Source organism: Acomys russatus, chromosome 9, assembly GCF_903995435.1.
Source record: "Acomys russatus chromosome 9, mAcoRus1.1, whole genome shotgun sequence".
Classification (NCBI taxonomy): Eukaryota; Metazoa; Chordata; class Mammalia; order Rodentia; family Muridae; genus Acomys; species Acomys russatus.
In genome coordinates, this window is record NC_067145.1 from 58,218,843 (window position 1) to 58,237,692 (window position 18,850).

The 18,850-nt window shown below is 40.5% G+C and overlaps 1 non-coding gene across 1 annotated transcript; it reads right to left on the reverse strand.

The window, feature by feature from the left end:
• Positions 1 to 5,857: 5,857 nt before the first annotated feature.
• LOC127194087 (small nucleolar RNA SNORA68) lies at positions 5,858 to 5,989 on the reverse strand. Its single transcript, XR_007831222.1, has one exon. It is a non-coding gene; the product is annotated as a small nucleolar RNA SNORA68 (small nucleolar RNA).
• Between the last annotated feature and the right edge of the window lie 12,861 nt (positions 5,990 to 18,850).

An 18,850-nucleotide genomic window follows, 5' to 3' on the forward strand; every position in this document is an offset into this window, starting at 1 on the left:
GAAAGGCAGAAACTGAAATTTTTTAAGTGTCCCCCTAAACAAGACAAAGTACTCATTCATTTTGATGACTCAATACAATGAATGTTAACCACAGTAATGCACTATATACTTGTTTTGCTTTTAGGGGCAAATGATGATGGGCCTTTGTACACTACATAGGCAGCTATCCACTTTAGGAGCCGTTTATGCTTGTTTAAAGCACAAACTGGTCATAATTACCGTATTATCATGGTATATCATAATTAATTACCGTATTATCATGGTATATCATAATTACCGTATTATCATGGTATATCATAATGCCATTTTGTTTTCATCGTAGGTGAGAGAGTGAATAGGAACAACTAACTCACTAGGAAAGTGATTGAGCTTCGGTTTGTAGTTCATGGAACTGGAAGCAAGGCTCACAGTATAACTAAAATAGTGTGTAGCTAAGACAGGCTAGCCAGGGTTTGAGGATAAACTGTCCCTGCTCTTAGCCCTCCAAGAGTGCTTCATGGCATCTGACCCTTGTTCTGTTCTGGCCAAGTCCTCGGGCCATCTCTTATTATCTGTATCTCATTGTACTTTGTCATTCGGGACTGACAAGAGAACACTGCTGTCTCACGGAGGCTAGCAAAAGAAAGTGGCCATAGACTTCCCCTAAGTTGATCAGAATTAAAACTCTAGTGTCTTAATTAGCAAACATGACTTGGTTCTCAGCTATGTCTAAATTTCCTGGCAAAGTCCTCACAGGAGAACATCTTGGCAAATGACCACTTTCTTCCAAACTACAACAGAATATGTTTTTCTCCTCTGATAGACTAAAAATAAGTGGCCAGACAGACAAAACTATTTCACTCTAGTTCAACACCAGAGAACATATCAGACAGCAGACTGGGGGATTCAGATGTCCACATTTCAGAGTAGAATAACATCAGACTAATACATTCCTTCAAAGGCTAATTCTTCCTAAGATAGCTATGTGGGCTTTCAAACCAGTAGATGAGTAGTAAGTCTTAACACCTATCAGTTGGGCCATCTTAAGAACAAGTGTATAGATAGACTATGAAACTATATGCACAACTAAGGTATCATTAGAGCCTTACTCTTTCCAGTCAAGCTGGTGGTTCCAAGGTCCAAGGAATCAGGCTGAAGACATTTGTCATCAGGACACCTCATTGGCAAATCTTTCCAAGGTTATTCCAGAACTTTCTCTAGATGGTCTCCTTAGAGTTGAAGGCCTTAAACCTTCTGGAATATTAAGTTGATATTTATCAATGTGTTGGTAAGCACACAGAGGCAAATTCTACAGAGAACTTTTTGCAAACTATTCGTGCCTCTGCCTCCTTTCTCCTTAATTATTAAGATAGGGCTGGTAACACTTGCCTTGAGCATTTCTAAAGCCAATCGTCTCTTAATTGGCCCACATAGATTGTTAAGTGTTAAGTGTTAAGGAAAGAATGAATGAAAGAGTTTTGATACATAGAAAATATTTGTTAAACACTCTTTCATTTGTATAAGAGATCAGGAATGGGACCAGCTCTGTCATAGCTTGTACTATGGAACAAAGGTGCAATACTTTGTGTATGTGAGTTTGTAGGTTTGTGTTTGTGTATACCAAGACCAGGGGATCTTTTCCAGATCTAAGGGGTTAACACTACCAATACAGTGGGTTAAAGCTTCTGCTTGCATTGTTTTACTTCCTACATTATCAAATCTCTCTGATCTCAGAGGGCAAGTCTAAGCCCTTGCTCTGTGGTAAGTCTAAGCTCTAAGGTCGAGACAGCCATAGCCTCCCTTCCCCTAGAATTGTGCCACAGCCTCAAAAATGCACGGCCCTATTCATTCACTGAGGAAGCCTTCCTGGAGGCTGTCTAGAAAAAAAGGAGGAGACCCTACATATTTGAAAATAACAATCTATGTGGGCCAATTAAGAGAGGATTGGCTTTAGAAATGCTTTAAAAGGTACTTAACTTCCCTTTAATGAATTCAGTAAGCTTGTCCTAAGCCTAGATGATGATGCTTTCTGTATTAGCAGTCTTGGAGGTCGGTACCAAGGAACCACTGCCAACAAATGAAGTAGAGGAGTCATAACACGTAACACATCTTCAGATGGCAAAGGACCGCCATGCAACTTTTAATTAAAAAGCCCGACTTCATGGAAACAGACACACACACATACACACTCGTGCGCGCATTACCAGGAGTAGAAATTGTAGGGCAAAAACAACACATTTCTGGTGTCCAGCTCTGGACTTCTAATGGCCGTTTGGGGAGAAGGAGATTCACCTTCAGTCAGAGATTTTAAAAAAATCATCAGATTCCTGTAGGGCTCCTTAAGGTGTAACTTGCAATTCAGAAGAGTCGGTGTATTTAACCTTATTCCTTATCTATCCCACGGGATTAAAATGAAGCAACTGCCTAAAGCAACAAGGCAAAGCTGGACTCGGATGATCGCTGCGCCTTCCGCTGCTTCCTGCAATTACAGCAGCTAGAGTGTTCAGGAGACCAGTGAGCCCCGCAGAGTCCTGCGGAAGACAGAACCCCAGCCTCCTGCCCCCTCCAGTAATTAATCTCTGCTTTCCACAGGAGCCATCTTCTGCGGGGCTCAGCATTTGCCTGGGACTGTCTGACTTTGTCTTTTACCATCGTGCCTGTCTTTGTTTTGGGGAAGGAAAAAGAAGCTACACAAATGGCACGTGAACCTTGCATTGGAGGGCACCTAAATTTCGAATACGTGAGGGTGAATGTGAAATGCATGTGGCCTCCATCAATCCAAGCATCACTTCCTTCCCCCAATAACTCAGAAAAGCAATGCCTGTATTTCTTTATGAAGATAATCCCAATATTCTTACCCATTAATAATGAGATAACTCCTTAATGAGTGTAAAACTATTTTTAGGCTGCCATAAACATCATGCGAATGTAATCTATTTATGCACAGGAGAGGAAAAGAAAAAGAAAAGAAAAGAAAAAAAGCAGTATTTTTAACTCTTTTACTCTTCACTGGTGTAGTTTCCATGGAAACCATAATACTAAGCCAAGCAGTTACTTCTGCATTACATAATACTGTCTAATGGTTAGTTACTCCTGAATAAGCCTGTTTATTCAGTAGCTTTCGTCCATATAATCAACCATATCTACCGTGATTGGATTAAATAGGGACCAGAGTCACGAAATCACTTACTGTGATGTAATTTGTGCCTGTTACTCATCTAGAAAATGACAGGCTGTGTTTGCCCAAGAAGAGGTGCCTGCGGAACGTGCCTGTGAACCCGAGGGAGGAGAATCTGGTGTTGCGTGGAGGCATGGTGCATTTAGATGAAGGGACAGGAAGCGGAAGAGCACAGCAGAGGTATTTGGATACACCTGCCAGCATTTCAGTCCTCTGCTTCCTTTTAGCAAGAATGGGAGAGGGTTAGCTCTGTCTCAGGGCCTACGCACAACACGAGTGCAGCAGTCAGGACCAAAGGCACCTGCTATGGAAATTCTTGTTCCGTTTAGGAGCCAGCGTTTTCCTCACATGAGCACAGGGTTAGCTGCACGATTACTGTTGATTGAAAAGTCGTCTGGAGAACATAGCAGGCCACCGATCCCCCCCACCCCACCCCACCCCCGCATGCTGCATTTTTGTTTGTCTGTTCAATTTCTTTTTAATTGCTTCATGAGAGAGTCTTTTGAGTCTGCCTTTGACTCATTTGTCATACACAACTTTCAAAAACCATTCCATGTCCCCCAGTTTTGCAGAGGCCTGACGATTGAAAGTTCTCTGTGTGTGTATGTAGGTGAGTGACAAATGCACGATGTAGTTTATATTGTGGAGTAGCTTTGCTTAACTGGCCTGGTTGGCATATTTATCCCAAAGCCTGGATGCTTACCTTTTTCTTGGGACACCTGGGTATTTCATTCATTACTTTCACTCATAGAGAAACAGACAAATTTTTAGCTCTTTTTCAATGAATTAAAATAACCTCAGCATAACTAATTCCTGGAGACAATGTGCTTTAGAGCATGTCAGTGCTTGACTTTCTCATGGGTGACAGGCGTGATGCAGGCGAGATCCATCTTCCCTCTTCCTCTTCTTCCTCTTCCCTTTGCCTTTCAACAATAATCAGTGACTTAAATAGATGTTGAAAGGGTCTGTTGCGAAATGAATGGAATCCAAAGACTGGCTTTTTAAAAATCACTTTAAATACCTCTACATCTATATGACTAATTCAATGAAGTTTCTGCACCCTCTTCTTTATATTCCTATTGAAAATGCGGTGATAATGTACATAGTTAATTTACAAAGAAGGCAGAGAAACAAAACTTCCATTAAGATCCCTCAAAATCCCCTTAGTGTAAGCAATGAGTTTCATTTATTTTTTGGAGGGGTGGGGTGCAAAAGCCTGGGACATGGTGCTAGTTGCTAGTATAAGGCATTTGATGTAGGCCCGCAGCCCCTTTCTTGTAGCCATCGATTCTCTCGCCCTCCATAAGCAGGACAGTCTCTCATGCCAGAATCCCATCCTTTTTTGATGTAGTCTTTGCATAGAGAAAAGCAGGAAATTGACTTTTCCTAGGTTTCTAGAGGCCGCATTTTCTCTACCCTCTTTTCTCTCTTTTCCCTTCTGCTTGCATAAGTTAGTTTATCACAGCTTCCCCTTTTCTGTTATGTTCTTCTTCTCCTTCCTTCCTTGCCTTCTGAGCACCTTGTCCTGGGACTCTATTCATCCCTTAGAAAAGCAAAATCTGTTGAGGTAACAACCCCTAATGTAGTCCCATGGCATGTACCCTCCTCACCTCCACCCAACCTGAGAGACTTCCCCTTCTTCCTTCCGTAAGGAAATCTAATCTGTATGACTCGGTCACGCTACTCACAAAAGATCCCATCGTCAACTGTTGACAAGCTTCCCTTCATTCATTGACCAAATACTTACAGCCCCCATCTTGTCAAGCCAGGACAAGACCACAGAGGAAGAGAAGGCCAATAAGATCCAATCTCTAAAATTTCCATACCTCTGCCTTGAGCGTCTTTACATCCTCAGAGCATAGCTAAATCCCTGAGTCACGGTTCACATTTACTTTGTCAATTTGCTTCTTCAAACTTCCAGTTTTATTACATAGAGCTACTTACTTTTTTGGAAAATAGAAATAAATAAATTATCAGAAAGATAATACAAAGGAATTCACATATGCTGGTACTAATCAGAAATTAACACTATCATAGTTTAGGTGTGTGTAGATGAGATAGCAATACAAATTGGCTTCCAAAAATAGCATCATGGGCTGGGCAGATGTCTCAGGCAGTAGTATGATTGCTACACAAGCCTGAGGAGTTTAAGTTCTGATCCTAGATCCCTGGTACTCATGTAAAGAGTTAGATTTAACCCAGGAACTGGGGAGGCAAAGGATCGCTTGAACCTGTCGCCCAGCCAACCTACCCAAGTCAATGCATTCTAGGCTCCATGAGAGACCTTGCCTCAAAATATAATGTGGGGAATATCTAAAGAAAGAACTAGTGTTGACTTCTGACTTCCAATATGCACACACACACACACACACACACACACACACACACACACACGCACACACACACTAAAAAGATCACAGGACATTTGAGCTTTGTGTTCGGACGGTCCACAAGAATCACCATCAGTGTTCTGAATGACGTCATCTCATATTGGAGTAAAAGCTTGTTAATGAGGAGGCACACATATGCACTCCTGACTGGAACAATCTTGGCCTCAGATTTAGTTTTGTATTTTTCTTAGAATTATACCAATAGTAAAGTCTGGATGATTTCACTCATCTGGAAAGCAAGAGCATAAAAGAATGTGGGACCTTAATTACCCAAAGACCAGGGAGTCCAAGGCATACAGGGCACTCTCAGGACTGTAGAATTTCCCAGTTCACTCTGGGGGCCACCACATAGCCCCGCAAAGGTGACAAGCACATTTGCTGTACACACTACTGTTTATATAGCTGCTACAGGCAGCAGAGGTTGTTGGGTTGGGAGTAGGGAGCTCACACATTCTAAGAAAGATAACTAGCCCAAGCTTTGAGTATGTCTCCCAGCCAATACCTTCCTTCTGTGGTGTACTTACTACTGCTGCTGAGGGCCTATCCTGTGCAGGATTAATTGATTTCTCATTTGTGTGTAAAAGATCCTATACAACCTGTCATCTGATTAAGTACACTGGGATATTAGAAGGTTATTATCCTAGGAATGCAAACACTGGGCAACATTGCCCACAAGAGGTTTGTTGTTTTCTCTGTGGATACTGGGAAAGCACTTGATAAAATTCAGACCTATTCATGACAAAAATGTCCTCGTTGGTGAAACAAATCCTGACAAAAAAAAATTGAGGAAGGAAAGGTTTATTTTTGGCTCAAACTCACAGGATGAGGACACAGTACCCAACGGTGGGGAAGGCATGACTGTGAGAGCTTGAGGCAGCAGGTTATATGTCATGCGCAGTCAGGAAGCAGAGAGGTGGGGCTCTTTCTGCTTTTTATTCAGTCCAGGATGCCAAGCTGTGGAGATGGTGCTGTCCACATTCTGGGGCTCCTCTGCTCTCCTCAGGTGATCCTTCCTGGAAATATGCTCAGAGTTATGTTCCCATGGCGATTCTAAGACCCATCAAGCTGACGATTAAAATTAACTACCACATTCAGGAAGGCAGGAATAAAAGGAAAGCTTCCCAAGGTACTTACAAGTGAAATACTGGAGAGACAGAGCTGCCGTTAAGATCACTGGCATCTCTTCCAGAGGATCCAGGCTCAGGTCCCAGCACCCATGTGGTGACTCAAAACCACCTGTCCCTCTTGTCCTGGGGACTCCAATGCCCTCTTTTGGTATTCATGAGCATTAGATGCCACATCATGCACAGGCATGTTTGCAAGCAAAACACCCAAACACAGAAAATAGAAGTGAAAAAAAATTCAGTGGCATATTAGAAGCACATACCCCCATCGTAATTTATTTTATTTTATGCAGCAGTGGAGACAAAAGGGTCTTACGCATGCTTGGCCAGGACCCTGCCACTGAGCAATTAACCCCTTCATCGTTTGTAATACAGATTCCACTAATTTGCCCCAGGCAGGACTTGAACTATTGATCCTTCCTCCTCAGATTCCCCATAAGTAGCCAGGATTCAAAATCCCGGCTACCATTCTAATACTAAAAGGCATGGTATCAGCTTGCTATATATAGTTAGCTATTCGACATTGTCCCGCCAATCTTGCCGAGCCAATTGGGTAAAAGAAAAAGTAGGAAGGCTAAATACTACAAAGGAACAAACTAAACAGATTTTTATTCTTCACAAATTATCTACCCTAAGGAATGCATTGAATTTTCCATTCTTACAACAATATTGAGGAATGACTGTTAATATTATTCTTAACTCATGCAAAGCTAGAAGAATTTGCAGTCAAGATCTGACCTCAGGCAATCTGATGTCGAGTCCCTGTAATTTTCTGCCTCTGTTAGTTACCTTTCTGTTGCTGCGATAAAGCACTATGACCAAAAGCAACTTCAGGAAGAAAGGGATTATTTTTAGCTTATGGTTCCAGAGGAATAAAATCAGCAATAGTAGGAGAGGCATGGCAACAGGAAACAGACAGATCACGTTTTCATCCACACCAAGGGCAGAGAGGCAGGCAGGCAGTGGCATGAGGCTTTGACTCTTTTTTTTTATTAATTTATTCTTGTTACATCTCAATGTTTATCCCATCCCTTGTATCCTCCCATTCCTCCCTTCCCCCCCCCCCCCCCCCATTTTCCCATTATTCCCCTCCCCTATGACTGTTCCTGAGGGGGATTACCTCCCCCTGTATATTCTGATAGGGTATCAAGTCTCTTCTTGGCAACCTGCTGTCCTTCCTCTGAGTGCCACCAGGTCTCCCCCTACAGGGGACATGGTCAAATGTGAGGCACCAGAGTACGTGAGAAAGTCATATCACACTCTCCACTCAACTGTGGAGATTATTCTGACTTGGCTTTGACTCTTAAAGGCACTGTTCAGTGACACACTTCCTTCAGTGAGGCTCCACCTCCTAAAGTTTTCACAGCAGCCCTAAACAGCTCCACCAACTGGAGAACAGGTGTTTGAGTACAGGACCTCACGGGAGACATCTCTCAGTCAAGCCTCCACAGTCCCTGTCTGATAGCTCCCAAATATAGGTCCAAAATTAAAAACAAATATGACTTATGATGACCATAACTATGAAGCTAGGCTGCCAAGCTTCCTAATCATTTATCTTTAAATGTTTAAAAACAAACAAAGAGTCTGAGACGCTTGCTTAAATATCACAGCTTTCCCTTGATTTAACATCCTTCATTAAAATTAAAAAAAAAAAAATGAGAGTCACAGAAGAATGTGAGCCCTAGTTTCCAGTGACTCCTAATTAAGAAATTCAAACAAAGGATGTTTTTGTTTTCTCATTGCATGAGACCTTACGGGTCAGCTAAAGCCTTGCTTTTCCTGTGAAAACTAGAGTTTGTTTGTATGCCTTGGGAGCTTGGGAAATATACCTCAAGTGTCCTGAGCTTTTTCTTCAGGAGAAAAGGAACACTTCCAACAAGAAGGCAAAAATCACCAGAGCATTCTATTAACCATGAAAGAACTCAGGCCAGTAAGCATAACAAATATGGGAACCCTGTGACACGGTAGCACTCACTGGCTTAGTAGTGAAGGAAAAATTCTCTCAAAGGTCTAAAGTCACTAAATATCAAGAATCATGCCCCAGGGAGAAATATTCTGAGTTCTTGAATGTGAGACAACCCTCGGTAGCAAATTAGATCTTACAGTGCATCAGAGAGTGAGCGCCGGGCACAGTCTTATGCGTGTATGCAGTAGGAGGCACCCTTAGTCTCTAAGGCAGACTTGCTGCTCACCAGAGCAATGTCACTTGAGAAAAACTCTATGGATGGAATGATGGTGAAGATTCCTGGAAGACACACCTCATCAGCCACCAAGTTACTCACATAAGTGACAAACTATATGAACTAAAGTGTGTAGGGATCGTTTCTACCGTAAATCACCTTTTATTATAAATGGAAAAACTTATGAAAATATTACACGTGGAAAACCCTTTGTAAGAAATCCCAAGTCGAAAGATATCAGAAAAATCTTACAGGAAATAAATTCCATGAATGTAATGAATATAGAAAGACCTTTCCCAATAATTTTTAATATAAAAAGAATGAGAGGATGGGAAGATGGCTCAATGGGTAAATTGTTTGTCACACAAGTTGAGGACAGGAGTCCAGTTGGCTAGAAGTCATGTAAAACCCATGCACGCACTAACACATGCACATGCACTCATGTGCCCACACATACGTGTACACACACGTGCGCACATACACATGCACTCACACATGCACACCCATGTGCAGACACACACAAGGATGCATGGAAGTTTGTTGAACTGAGTTTCTGACTCAGTAAGAGTTTGCCTCTGAAATTAAGAGGACCTGAGTTTGAATCTCCACCACCCATGTAAGGGAAAATGTGGGGGAGGGGAGGAATGGGAGGATACAAGGGATGGGATAAACATTGAGATGTAACAAGAATAAATTAATAAAAAAAAAAAAAGAAAGAAAGAAAGAAAAAGTTAAGCGTGCCTCTGCTTGTGTGTGTGCATCTCCAGCATCAGGAAGCAGAGGGGGGCAAATCCAGAGAACTCGCTGACTTGCTAGTCAGCTTAGCCAAAACAAGGAGCTTTCAGTTCAGTGGGAGACCGTATCACAAAGCAATAAGGAAGAGAGCAGCAGAGGAAGGCATCTGATAGCCTGTTTTAGCCCTTGAATGTGCATTCACAGGCATATGCACCACATAGTCAAGTGCACGAACAATAGCACACGTACGCACACAATATGCACATGCACAAACACTTCCTCACAGAGAAGAGGGATTTGCATGGAAATAAAGTCAGGATAGGAAAGCAAGACCTGGCCAGGTAGTCACACACAAATTGACCCCACCCACATTTTGCTCTTCTTTTTCTTTTCTTTTCATGTAAATAGACTTTTCTCATACAAAGCATTCTGATTGTGGTTTCTGTTTGCCCCACCCTCTTCCCAGTTTCTCCCCACCTCCCGTCCCATCCTGATTGACACCTTTTGTGTCTCTCCTCCGAAAACAAGGCATCTCAGAAATAATAATAAAATAAAATAAGATACAATAAGATAAAGCATAAACAAAACCAAAAAGGGCAAAACAAACAGAAGAAAAGAGACAAAAGAAAAAGCACAAGAAACATATAGATTCAGGAGCACACATGTTTACACACATTGGAACCAGAAGTCAAAATATAGAGGGAAGGAGGGAGGGAAGGAAGGAAGAAAAGAAGGACAGAAGAAAAGAAGGAAGGAAGGAAGGAAGGAGGAAAGAAGGAAGGAAGGAAGGAAAAAAGAAAGAGAAAAAGATCTGGTACAGCATTATGGGACAGAGAGCCTCCAGAGGATGTCATTTAGTTCTTTTTGTGTTGGTCATCTGCTGGGCATGGAGCGTACCCTTAGAGTGGTTAGTTTCCCTTGGGAGACTCCCCTTGAGAAAACTAACCTTTGATTTGCAAATGTTTATCAATCGGAGATAGCCTCTGGATTAGGAACAAGGCTGTGATCCACTTCTTTCAACTCCAGGACTCCACGTAGTGCAGACCTGCATAGTTCCTGTGCATGCTGCCACAGTCTTTTCGTTCACATGTGTGCCTCACGCTGTGTTTAGAAGGCCATGCTTCCTCAATGTCCTCCATGCCTTCTAGTCCTTACACTTTTTCTGCCTCCTCTTCTACAGAGTTCCCTGAGCCCTGAGAAGAAGGATTTATTGAAGACATCCCATATAGACCTGAGTGTTCCAAGGTCGCTCACTCTCTGCTTAACGTCTGGCTCTGGGTCTCTGTGTTCGTTCCCATCTGCTGCAGGAGGAAGCTTCTGGTTGATGACAAGGCAGCGATTAATGAGCATAGCAGGGTGTCATTGGGAGTCACGCTACGTTTCTTTAGCAGAGCAGGAAGTAGTATTTGCCTTTCTCCTAGCTCCGGGGCCTGTCTAGTCTCAGGTTTGTAGACACCCAAGCAGCATGGAGTCTGTGTTTGTTTTTAGTTTTTAGTTTTTAGTTACTTACTTTGATATTAGGACTCTATCAGATGTATATTTTTCCCATTCTATAGGCTGTCATTTTGTGTGTGTGACAATGTCCTTTGTCCTGTAGAAGCGTCTCGATTTTATGAGGTCCCATTTATTAATTGTTGATCTTAGTGCCTGCACTAATGGTGTTTCGTTTAACAGAAAGGTTTTTGGTTTTTTGTTTGTTTGTGTGTGTGTGCGCGCGCGCGCGTGTGTGTGTGTGTGTGTGTGTGTGTGTGTGTGTGTGTGTGTGTGTGTGTGTGTGTGCTATTCCTCACTTTCTCTTCTAGCAGGTTCAGTGTATCTGGTTTTACACTGAGGTCTTTGATCCATATGGATCTATTTGCATTTTTCTGCATGCAGCCATCCAGTTTGACTAGGACCATTTGTTGAAGATGCTGCCTTTTTCCAGTGTGTGCTTCTGGCATTTAAAAAAAAACTGACATCCATATGTGTATGGATTTATGTCTGGGTCTTCAATTTTATTTTATTGATCAACTTCATTGTTACGCCAATACCACACTTTTTTTATTACTATAGCTCAGTAGTACATTTCTAGTCTGGGATGGTAATGTCTTTAGCAGTTCTTTTATCATTCATAATTGTTTCAGTTTACCTGGTGTTTTCATATGAAGTTGAAAATTATCCTTTTGAGGTCTGTGAAGAATTGTGTTGGAATTTTGATGGAGATTGCATTGAATCTGTAGATTCCTTTTGGTACGCTCACCATTTTTACTATGTTAATCCTATTGGCTTATAAGCATGGGTAATATTTTCATCTTCCAATATCTTCTTCAGCTTCTTTTTTCAATCTCATATAAATCTATCCCTTGTCTGGTCAATTATTCTAAGATGTTTTATATTGTTTGAGGCTATTATCAAAATTATTGCTTCCTTGATTTCTTTCATAGTCCATTTCTCACTTGTATATAGGAGGACTGCTGACTTTTGTGAGTTAATTATTTTATTATTCTACTTTGCTGAAAGTTTCCTGGTGAAATATTTAGAGTAACTTGTGTATACTATCATATCACCTACAAATAAAGATATTTTGACTTCTTCCCTTCCTATTTGTATCTCCTGGATCTCTTTTGGTTATCTCATTGCTCTAGCTAGAACTTCAAGTACTGTATTGGGTAGGTATGAATAAAGTGGATAACTTTGATTTATTTCAGATTTTAGTGGAAATGTTTTGAGGTTCCTCTCCATTTAGATCGATGTTGGCTATGGGCTTCCTATAATTTGCCTTTATTATGTTGAGATATGTCCCTTGTATCCCTAATTTCTCCAGGACTTTTATCATAAGGGGTGTTGGACCCCTTATCTTCATCTTATAAAATAATCATGTGATTTTCATCTTTCAGTCTGTTTATATGGTAGGTTACATTTATCAATTTATTTACATATGTTGAATGATCCCTATATGTTTGGGATAAAGCCTACTTGGTGATGGTGAATGGTTTTTTTAAGACGTGTTCTTGGATATAGTTTGCAAATATTTTGTTGAGGATTTTTACATTTATATTCATAAGGGAAATTGGTCTGTAATTTTCTTTTTGGGGTCTTAATATTGTTTAGGAATCATGGTAATTGTGGCCTCATAAAAGGAATTGGCAATGTTTCTTCTGATTCTATTTTGTGGAGTAGTTTGAGGAGTATTGGGGTTCTTTTACATTTTGGTAGAATTATGTCATGACACCATCTTGGCCAAGGATATTTTAATTGATAAACTTTTAATTATTGTTTCAAGTTCACTAGGGATTATAGATGTGTTTAAGTTGCTTATCTGGTCTTGATATAGCATTAGTAGGTTATATTATTGAGAAAATTATCCATTTCTTTTATATTCTTCAATTTGGTGGAGCACAGGCTTTTAAAGTATGGCCTTATGATTCTCTAGATTGCCTTGGTGTCTTTTGTTATATCCCCCTTTTTAACTTTAGTTTTATTAATTTGGATCTTCTTTCTCAGACTTTTAGTTAATTTTGGCAAGAGTTTGTCAAATTTATTAATTCTCTCAAAGAATCAAGTCTTTGATTCATTGATTCTTTGCATTGTTTTGTTGTTGTTGTTGTTGCTGTTTCTATTTTATAGATTTCAGTCCTGAGTTTTATTATTTTTTGCCATCTACTCCTTTTGTACGTTATTTCTTCTTTTTTGTCTAGAGCTTTCAGGTGCACTGTTAAGTTACTAATATGAGATTTCTCCAGTTTTTTTAATGTAGGCAATTATTGCCACGAACTGCCTCTTTTTTTGAGGCAGGGTTCCTCTGTGTACCCCTGGCTGTCCTGGACTTGCTCTATAGACCAGGCTAGCTTTGAACTCATAGAGATCCATGTACTCTGTCTCATGAGTGCTGAGTGCTGAGTGCTGAGTGCCACCATGCCATACTCTTAAAACAGCCTTTATTTCTGGGTACGGTAGTGCACACCTTTAGTCCTAACACTTGGAAGGCAGAGGCAAGTTGATCTCTGTGTGAGTTTGAGGCCAGCCTGGTCTACCAAGTGAGTCCAGGAGGACATGTTACACAGAGAAACCCTGTCTTGAGAAACTAAAAAGAAAGAAAGAAAGGAAGAAAGAAAGGAAGGAAGGAAGGAAGGAAGGAAGGAAGGAAGGAAGGAAGTTTTTATTATGTTTGGGGATGTTGTGTTTTTATTTTCATTCAATTCTAGAAGTTTTTAATTTCTTCATTAATTTCTGTTTTAGGCCCTTTTTATTTGGTAGAGAGCTGTTCAGTTTCCATGAGTTTGTGAACTTCCTTCTATTTCTGTTATTGTTAATGTACAGCTTTAACATGTGGTGGTCAAATAGGATGCAGTGGGTTATATCAGTTTTCTTGTATCTGTTAAGACTTGCTTTGTGACCAAGTCTGTGGTCAGTTTGGGAGAAAGTTCCATGAGGTGCAAAGAAGAAGGTGTATTCTTTTGTGTTTGGGTGAAATGTTCTGCAAATATCTGCTAGTTTCATTTGGTTTATAGTGTCTGTCACCCCTAGCATTTCTCTGCTTAGTTTTTGCCTGAATGACCTGTCTACTGGCAAGAGCCGGGTATTGAAGTCACTCACTATCACTGTATGAGGGTCACTGTGTGATTTAAGCTGTAATAGTTTTTCTTTTAAACACTTGGGTGCCCTTGTGTTTGCTGCAGAGATGTTAAGAATTGAAGTATCCTCTTGGTGGGCTTTTTGCTTTGATGAATATTGAATGTCATTTCCTAGCTCTTCTAATTAGTTTTAGCTTGAAGTCAATTTTTGTCAGATATTAAAATGGCTACACCTGCTTGTGTCTTAAGTCTATTTGTTGGAATATCTATTTCTATTCTTTTACTCCGAGGTGATGTCTATCCTTAATGTTACCGTGTGTTTTTTGGATGCACCAGAAAGGATAGATGCTGTTTTCACACCCATTCTGTTAGTCTCTGTCTTTTCATTGGTGAATTAAGACCAGGAATGGTGAAATTTATCAATGAGCAGTTTTTGTTTATTCTCCTTATTTTATTGTGTGGTGTGACTTTTGTTTCCCATTCTTTTGATTTCCTGGTCTGATATTACTTATTTCTTGTGTTTTCTTGGGTGTGGTTAACTTCTTTGGGTTGAAGTTTTCCAAATAGAGCCTTTCTCTGGTGCTGTATTTGTAGATAGATGCTCCTTAAGTGGGTTTTGTCATAGACTATCTTTCTTTCTCCTTCTATTGTGATTGAAAGTTTTGCTGGATATAGCATTCTGAACTGGAATGCATGGTCTCTTAGAGTATATAGAACATGTTGCTCAGGTCCTCATGGCTTTTAGAGTCTCCATTGAATAGTCAAGTATTATTCTAATAGGTCTCCCAGTATATTTGCTCTTTTTCCTTTGCAGCTTTTAATATTCTTTCTTTGTTCTGTACATTTAGTGTTTTAATTATTATGTGGCTAAGGAACTTTTTTTTCTGGTCCAGTCTATTTGGTGTTCTGTATGCTTTTTGTATCTTGAGAGGCATCTCCTCCTTTAGGCTAGGGAAATTTTCTTCTATGATTTTCTTAAAAATACTTTCAGAGCTTTTGATCTGTGTTTTGTCCTCTTCTTCTATTCCTGTTATTTATAGACTTGGTCTTCTCATGCATCTGATTTCCTGAATGTGCCTGTATATTTTGATGGACATATCTATTTTATCTTTTCTCCAGTATCTGAGATTCTTTCTTCTGCCTTTTGCATTCTGTTGGTAAGGCTTGCCTCTGAAGTTTCTGTTCGACTTTCTAATTTTTTATTTTCAGTTTTTCCTCAGTTAGGGTTTTCTTTAGTGATTCTATTCCAAGTTTATGTCTTGAACTCTTTTTTTGTTTGTTCATTTCACTGTTTGTGTTTTTATAAATCTCTTTAATGGATTCACTCATTTCATCCTTAAGGACCTCTAACATATTCATAAAGGCTGTTTATTCTGAAATTCTTGTCTTGTGATCAGCTGTGTTACATCTCTCAGGGCCTATGGTATTAGGTGGTGGCCTCTGGTGGAGGCATGGTGTCCAGGATTATTATTATTGATGTGTCTTTACACTAGAGCTTAGGCATCTGGAATTGGAAAGGTTGCAGTTCTTGGTGCTGATACCTGATCTTGTCTTTCTTGGGTGGCCGTTCCATTCTTTGTTTCCGCTTCTTTCTCTGGTTCTTAGAAGGGTGTGGTAGCTGTGGGTTGCTTGGTAGGGACTGCGTCTGAGATTCTTCCAGGTGTGGCTCCTGGGTGTTCTAGGTAGAAGGTGTTTCTAGGTACTGGGATCTTATATTTAAAAATGGGGAAGGGCTGGGAAGGTGATGAACTGAGGTGGTCCCCAAAGAGGGAAGAAAGCAGTGTGTGCCACCGGACCTGCTTGTTTATTCCCCTGAGAATGGGGCAGTAGGGCGGGGGCAGGGCGGGGGTGGGGAGGGAGGGAGGAGAGACCTCAGCAGGTGGTTAGCTACAGAGACTGAGATGAGACTGAGGGATTGGATTTGGAGGGCAGTAGCGTGAGTAAAGATCTGAAGATGGCCTACTTGGGTCCCTGGCCAGGGGTGTTCCCCAGGAATGCCTGGGGGAATTGGCTACACCTATGTATTGAATTGGAGTCAGATGGCAGTTGTGGCATACACAAAATAAAGCAAAATTATACAAAATTAGCTCTTACTTAGGAATACAGATTTCCCTGATTCTACAACTCTCTAGAAATATTACTCAAGTCTAATAATAATCACAAACACAATTATTTATAAATCTTAAAGACTGTGTACTTCAGTACCAGACAGAAGAGTTCACAGGCTGAAGCCTTTAACAAGTCCAGCCCTCCAAAATTTTGTTCTTTTCCTAATTTAGAGTTGGATATCTTCAGGGGCTGTGACTTTCATAATAGACAGGGGAGGGGATACTAAGGAATTATAAATATCATTATTACTAATATTTTCATTGGTTGGTTTGTTGCTTCATGAAGACCTTAAATTTGTAGAAAGGGCAATATAATAAATAGCAAGGCAGAGACCTCTCTACACTGAGGCTACTGGAATATTCATTCAGGAGCAAAGAGAAATAATTATGTCTTCAGAGTAGTCATCATGCCTGCTCATGACAAGGAGTTGGCGGCTGAGAAAGGAAAGTCCTGAGATCTATTCTTGACCATTGCCTTGTCTTCCCCTGGCAAGATTCAAAACCTCCAAGACATAATTTTCAGAAACTCTGGCCCCAGAACCTTTTCTCATGGAGCTCATTAAAGCTGTTAAATAGAGTTTTTTCTTTTTCATCCTAGCAAGTTTTAAAAATGTTGACATCTGTGGGTTTCTCGTTGTAATAAAAATTAAGAGTCCATCAAATATTATAAGACTTGTGCAACAAGGAATTTTTTTTCTTCCCTATCTTATAAGACTTTTATGCAAATATTTTAGTTTCTTTCCCTTTGTTTACACAAAGACCCTTTTGCTCCTTCTAGGAATTTGATGGCTTGGAGGAGTAACCCCTTTCCCTTCCGTCTTCAGTTCCTGTGTGCCAATTCTTTTAAGACTAAACCAGTCAAAAGACTGTGAGGCCAAACCCCAGCCAATGGGGAAGACACTGCTGAAGTCTAACTACTGGCATTGAAAGGCAAGCCAAGCTGTTCTTCCAAAGGTCCTGAGTTCAATTCCCAGCAACCACATGGTGGCTCACAATCCATCTATAATGAGATCTGGTACCCTCTTCTGGCCTGCAGGCACACATGCAGACAGAACACTGTATACATAATAAATAAATAAATCTTTTTAAAAAAGAAAAAAAAAAAAGAATACAAGCCAAAGCCCATGTGGTTGCTCTTCTCATCACAACCTCTTGATCAAGAATGAGCTTTTCAATTATAGGCAATTTATGACTACTAGGAAAGGATATTTAGGCTCTCAAAGGGACAAGTCCTCTGATGGGTTTCCAATGCAGGGTGTTTAGCCCCCAAAATATATACAAATAAATAAGAAAAATAAATTCAGCAGAAAAATATATGCATTTATACATATACTTATAAACAACAGATATGTGTGTATTAACAGTATTAGTTTAAGAAAAAGATTATAAACCTGAGATTTAGGGGACATGGGAGGATTTGGGAGAGGGAGGTTGGAGTGGCTGGTAGGAGCAATGGGTTAAGTCATTTAATTGTATTTCAATTAGAAAACATTAAAAGGGCTGTGTGGTCACACACACACACACACACAAAGAATGAGCTTTTCCTTGTCCAGTTTCTTAATTGGAGTGGCAGTCCCTTTCTCTGCCACCCCAAATCATTTCTAACACTCATACATGAGCCAAAGCCTCTTTTGTCACTTGTGCTTCCAGAAGAGCTCTCTACAGTATGCCTGAATCCTGTTTTGTGAACCTAACAGTCAGGCATTATCAGATGCTGTACTTAGTGTAGCTTCTGTTATAAGTCTGTTCAAGGAAAAAAAAAAACGTAAACTTAAAAAGTCCTTGGGTAATCTGTGACCATAGACCCTGGTCTCCACAGGGTTCTTTAAATCCATTTCCTCCCACTGAACTACTGTGCTGTGTTATGAAGGCTGGGTCCAGCAGGAAGAGAAATTTCCAGATTGAAATGAAAAAACAAAACAAAACAAACAAACAAAAACATGTAACTTGTCAACAAAGGACGAAAAAAGGCATGAAATTCAGTTCTCACAACACAGATATGTAGATAAAAAGCATCTGGATAAGGTGGTTTTGCCCCTCAAACTGGGGAGATAGCTCAGTGGGTAAGTGTTTGCTGAAAAAGCATTTGAACCTGTGTTTTTTTTTAATTTTTTTATTAATTTATTCTTGTTACATCTCAATGGTTATCCCATCCCTTGTATCCTCCCATTCTTCCCTCCCCTCCCATTTTCCTCTTACTCCCCTCCCCTATGACTGTTCCTGAGGGGGATTTCCTCCCCCTGTATATGCTCATAGGGGATCAAGTCTCTCGTCTCAGAGGAAGGATAGCAGGTTACCAAGAAGAGACTTGAACCTGTGTTTAGCTCTCCATTAACTGCCTAAAAAGTCTGGTATGCTGCCAAATGCCTGTAATCCTAGCCATAGGGAGGCAGAGGCAGGAGAACCCGTGCATCTTGCTGGCGAGCGAGGCGAGGCAACTTGGTGAGTTCCAGGTTCAGTAAGAGACCCTGTTTTTGAAAGGAGAAACAGAAAACAAATAAATAAAGTAGATAACTAATGAGAAAGACACCCAGTGCCAACCTCCATCTTACACACACACACACACACACACACACACACACACACACCATGCATATGCACAT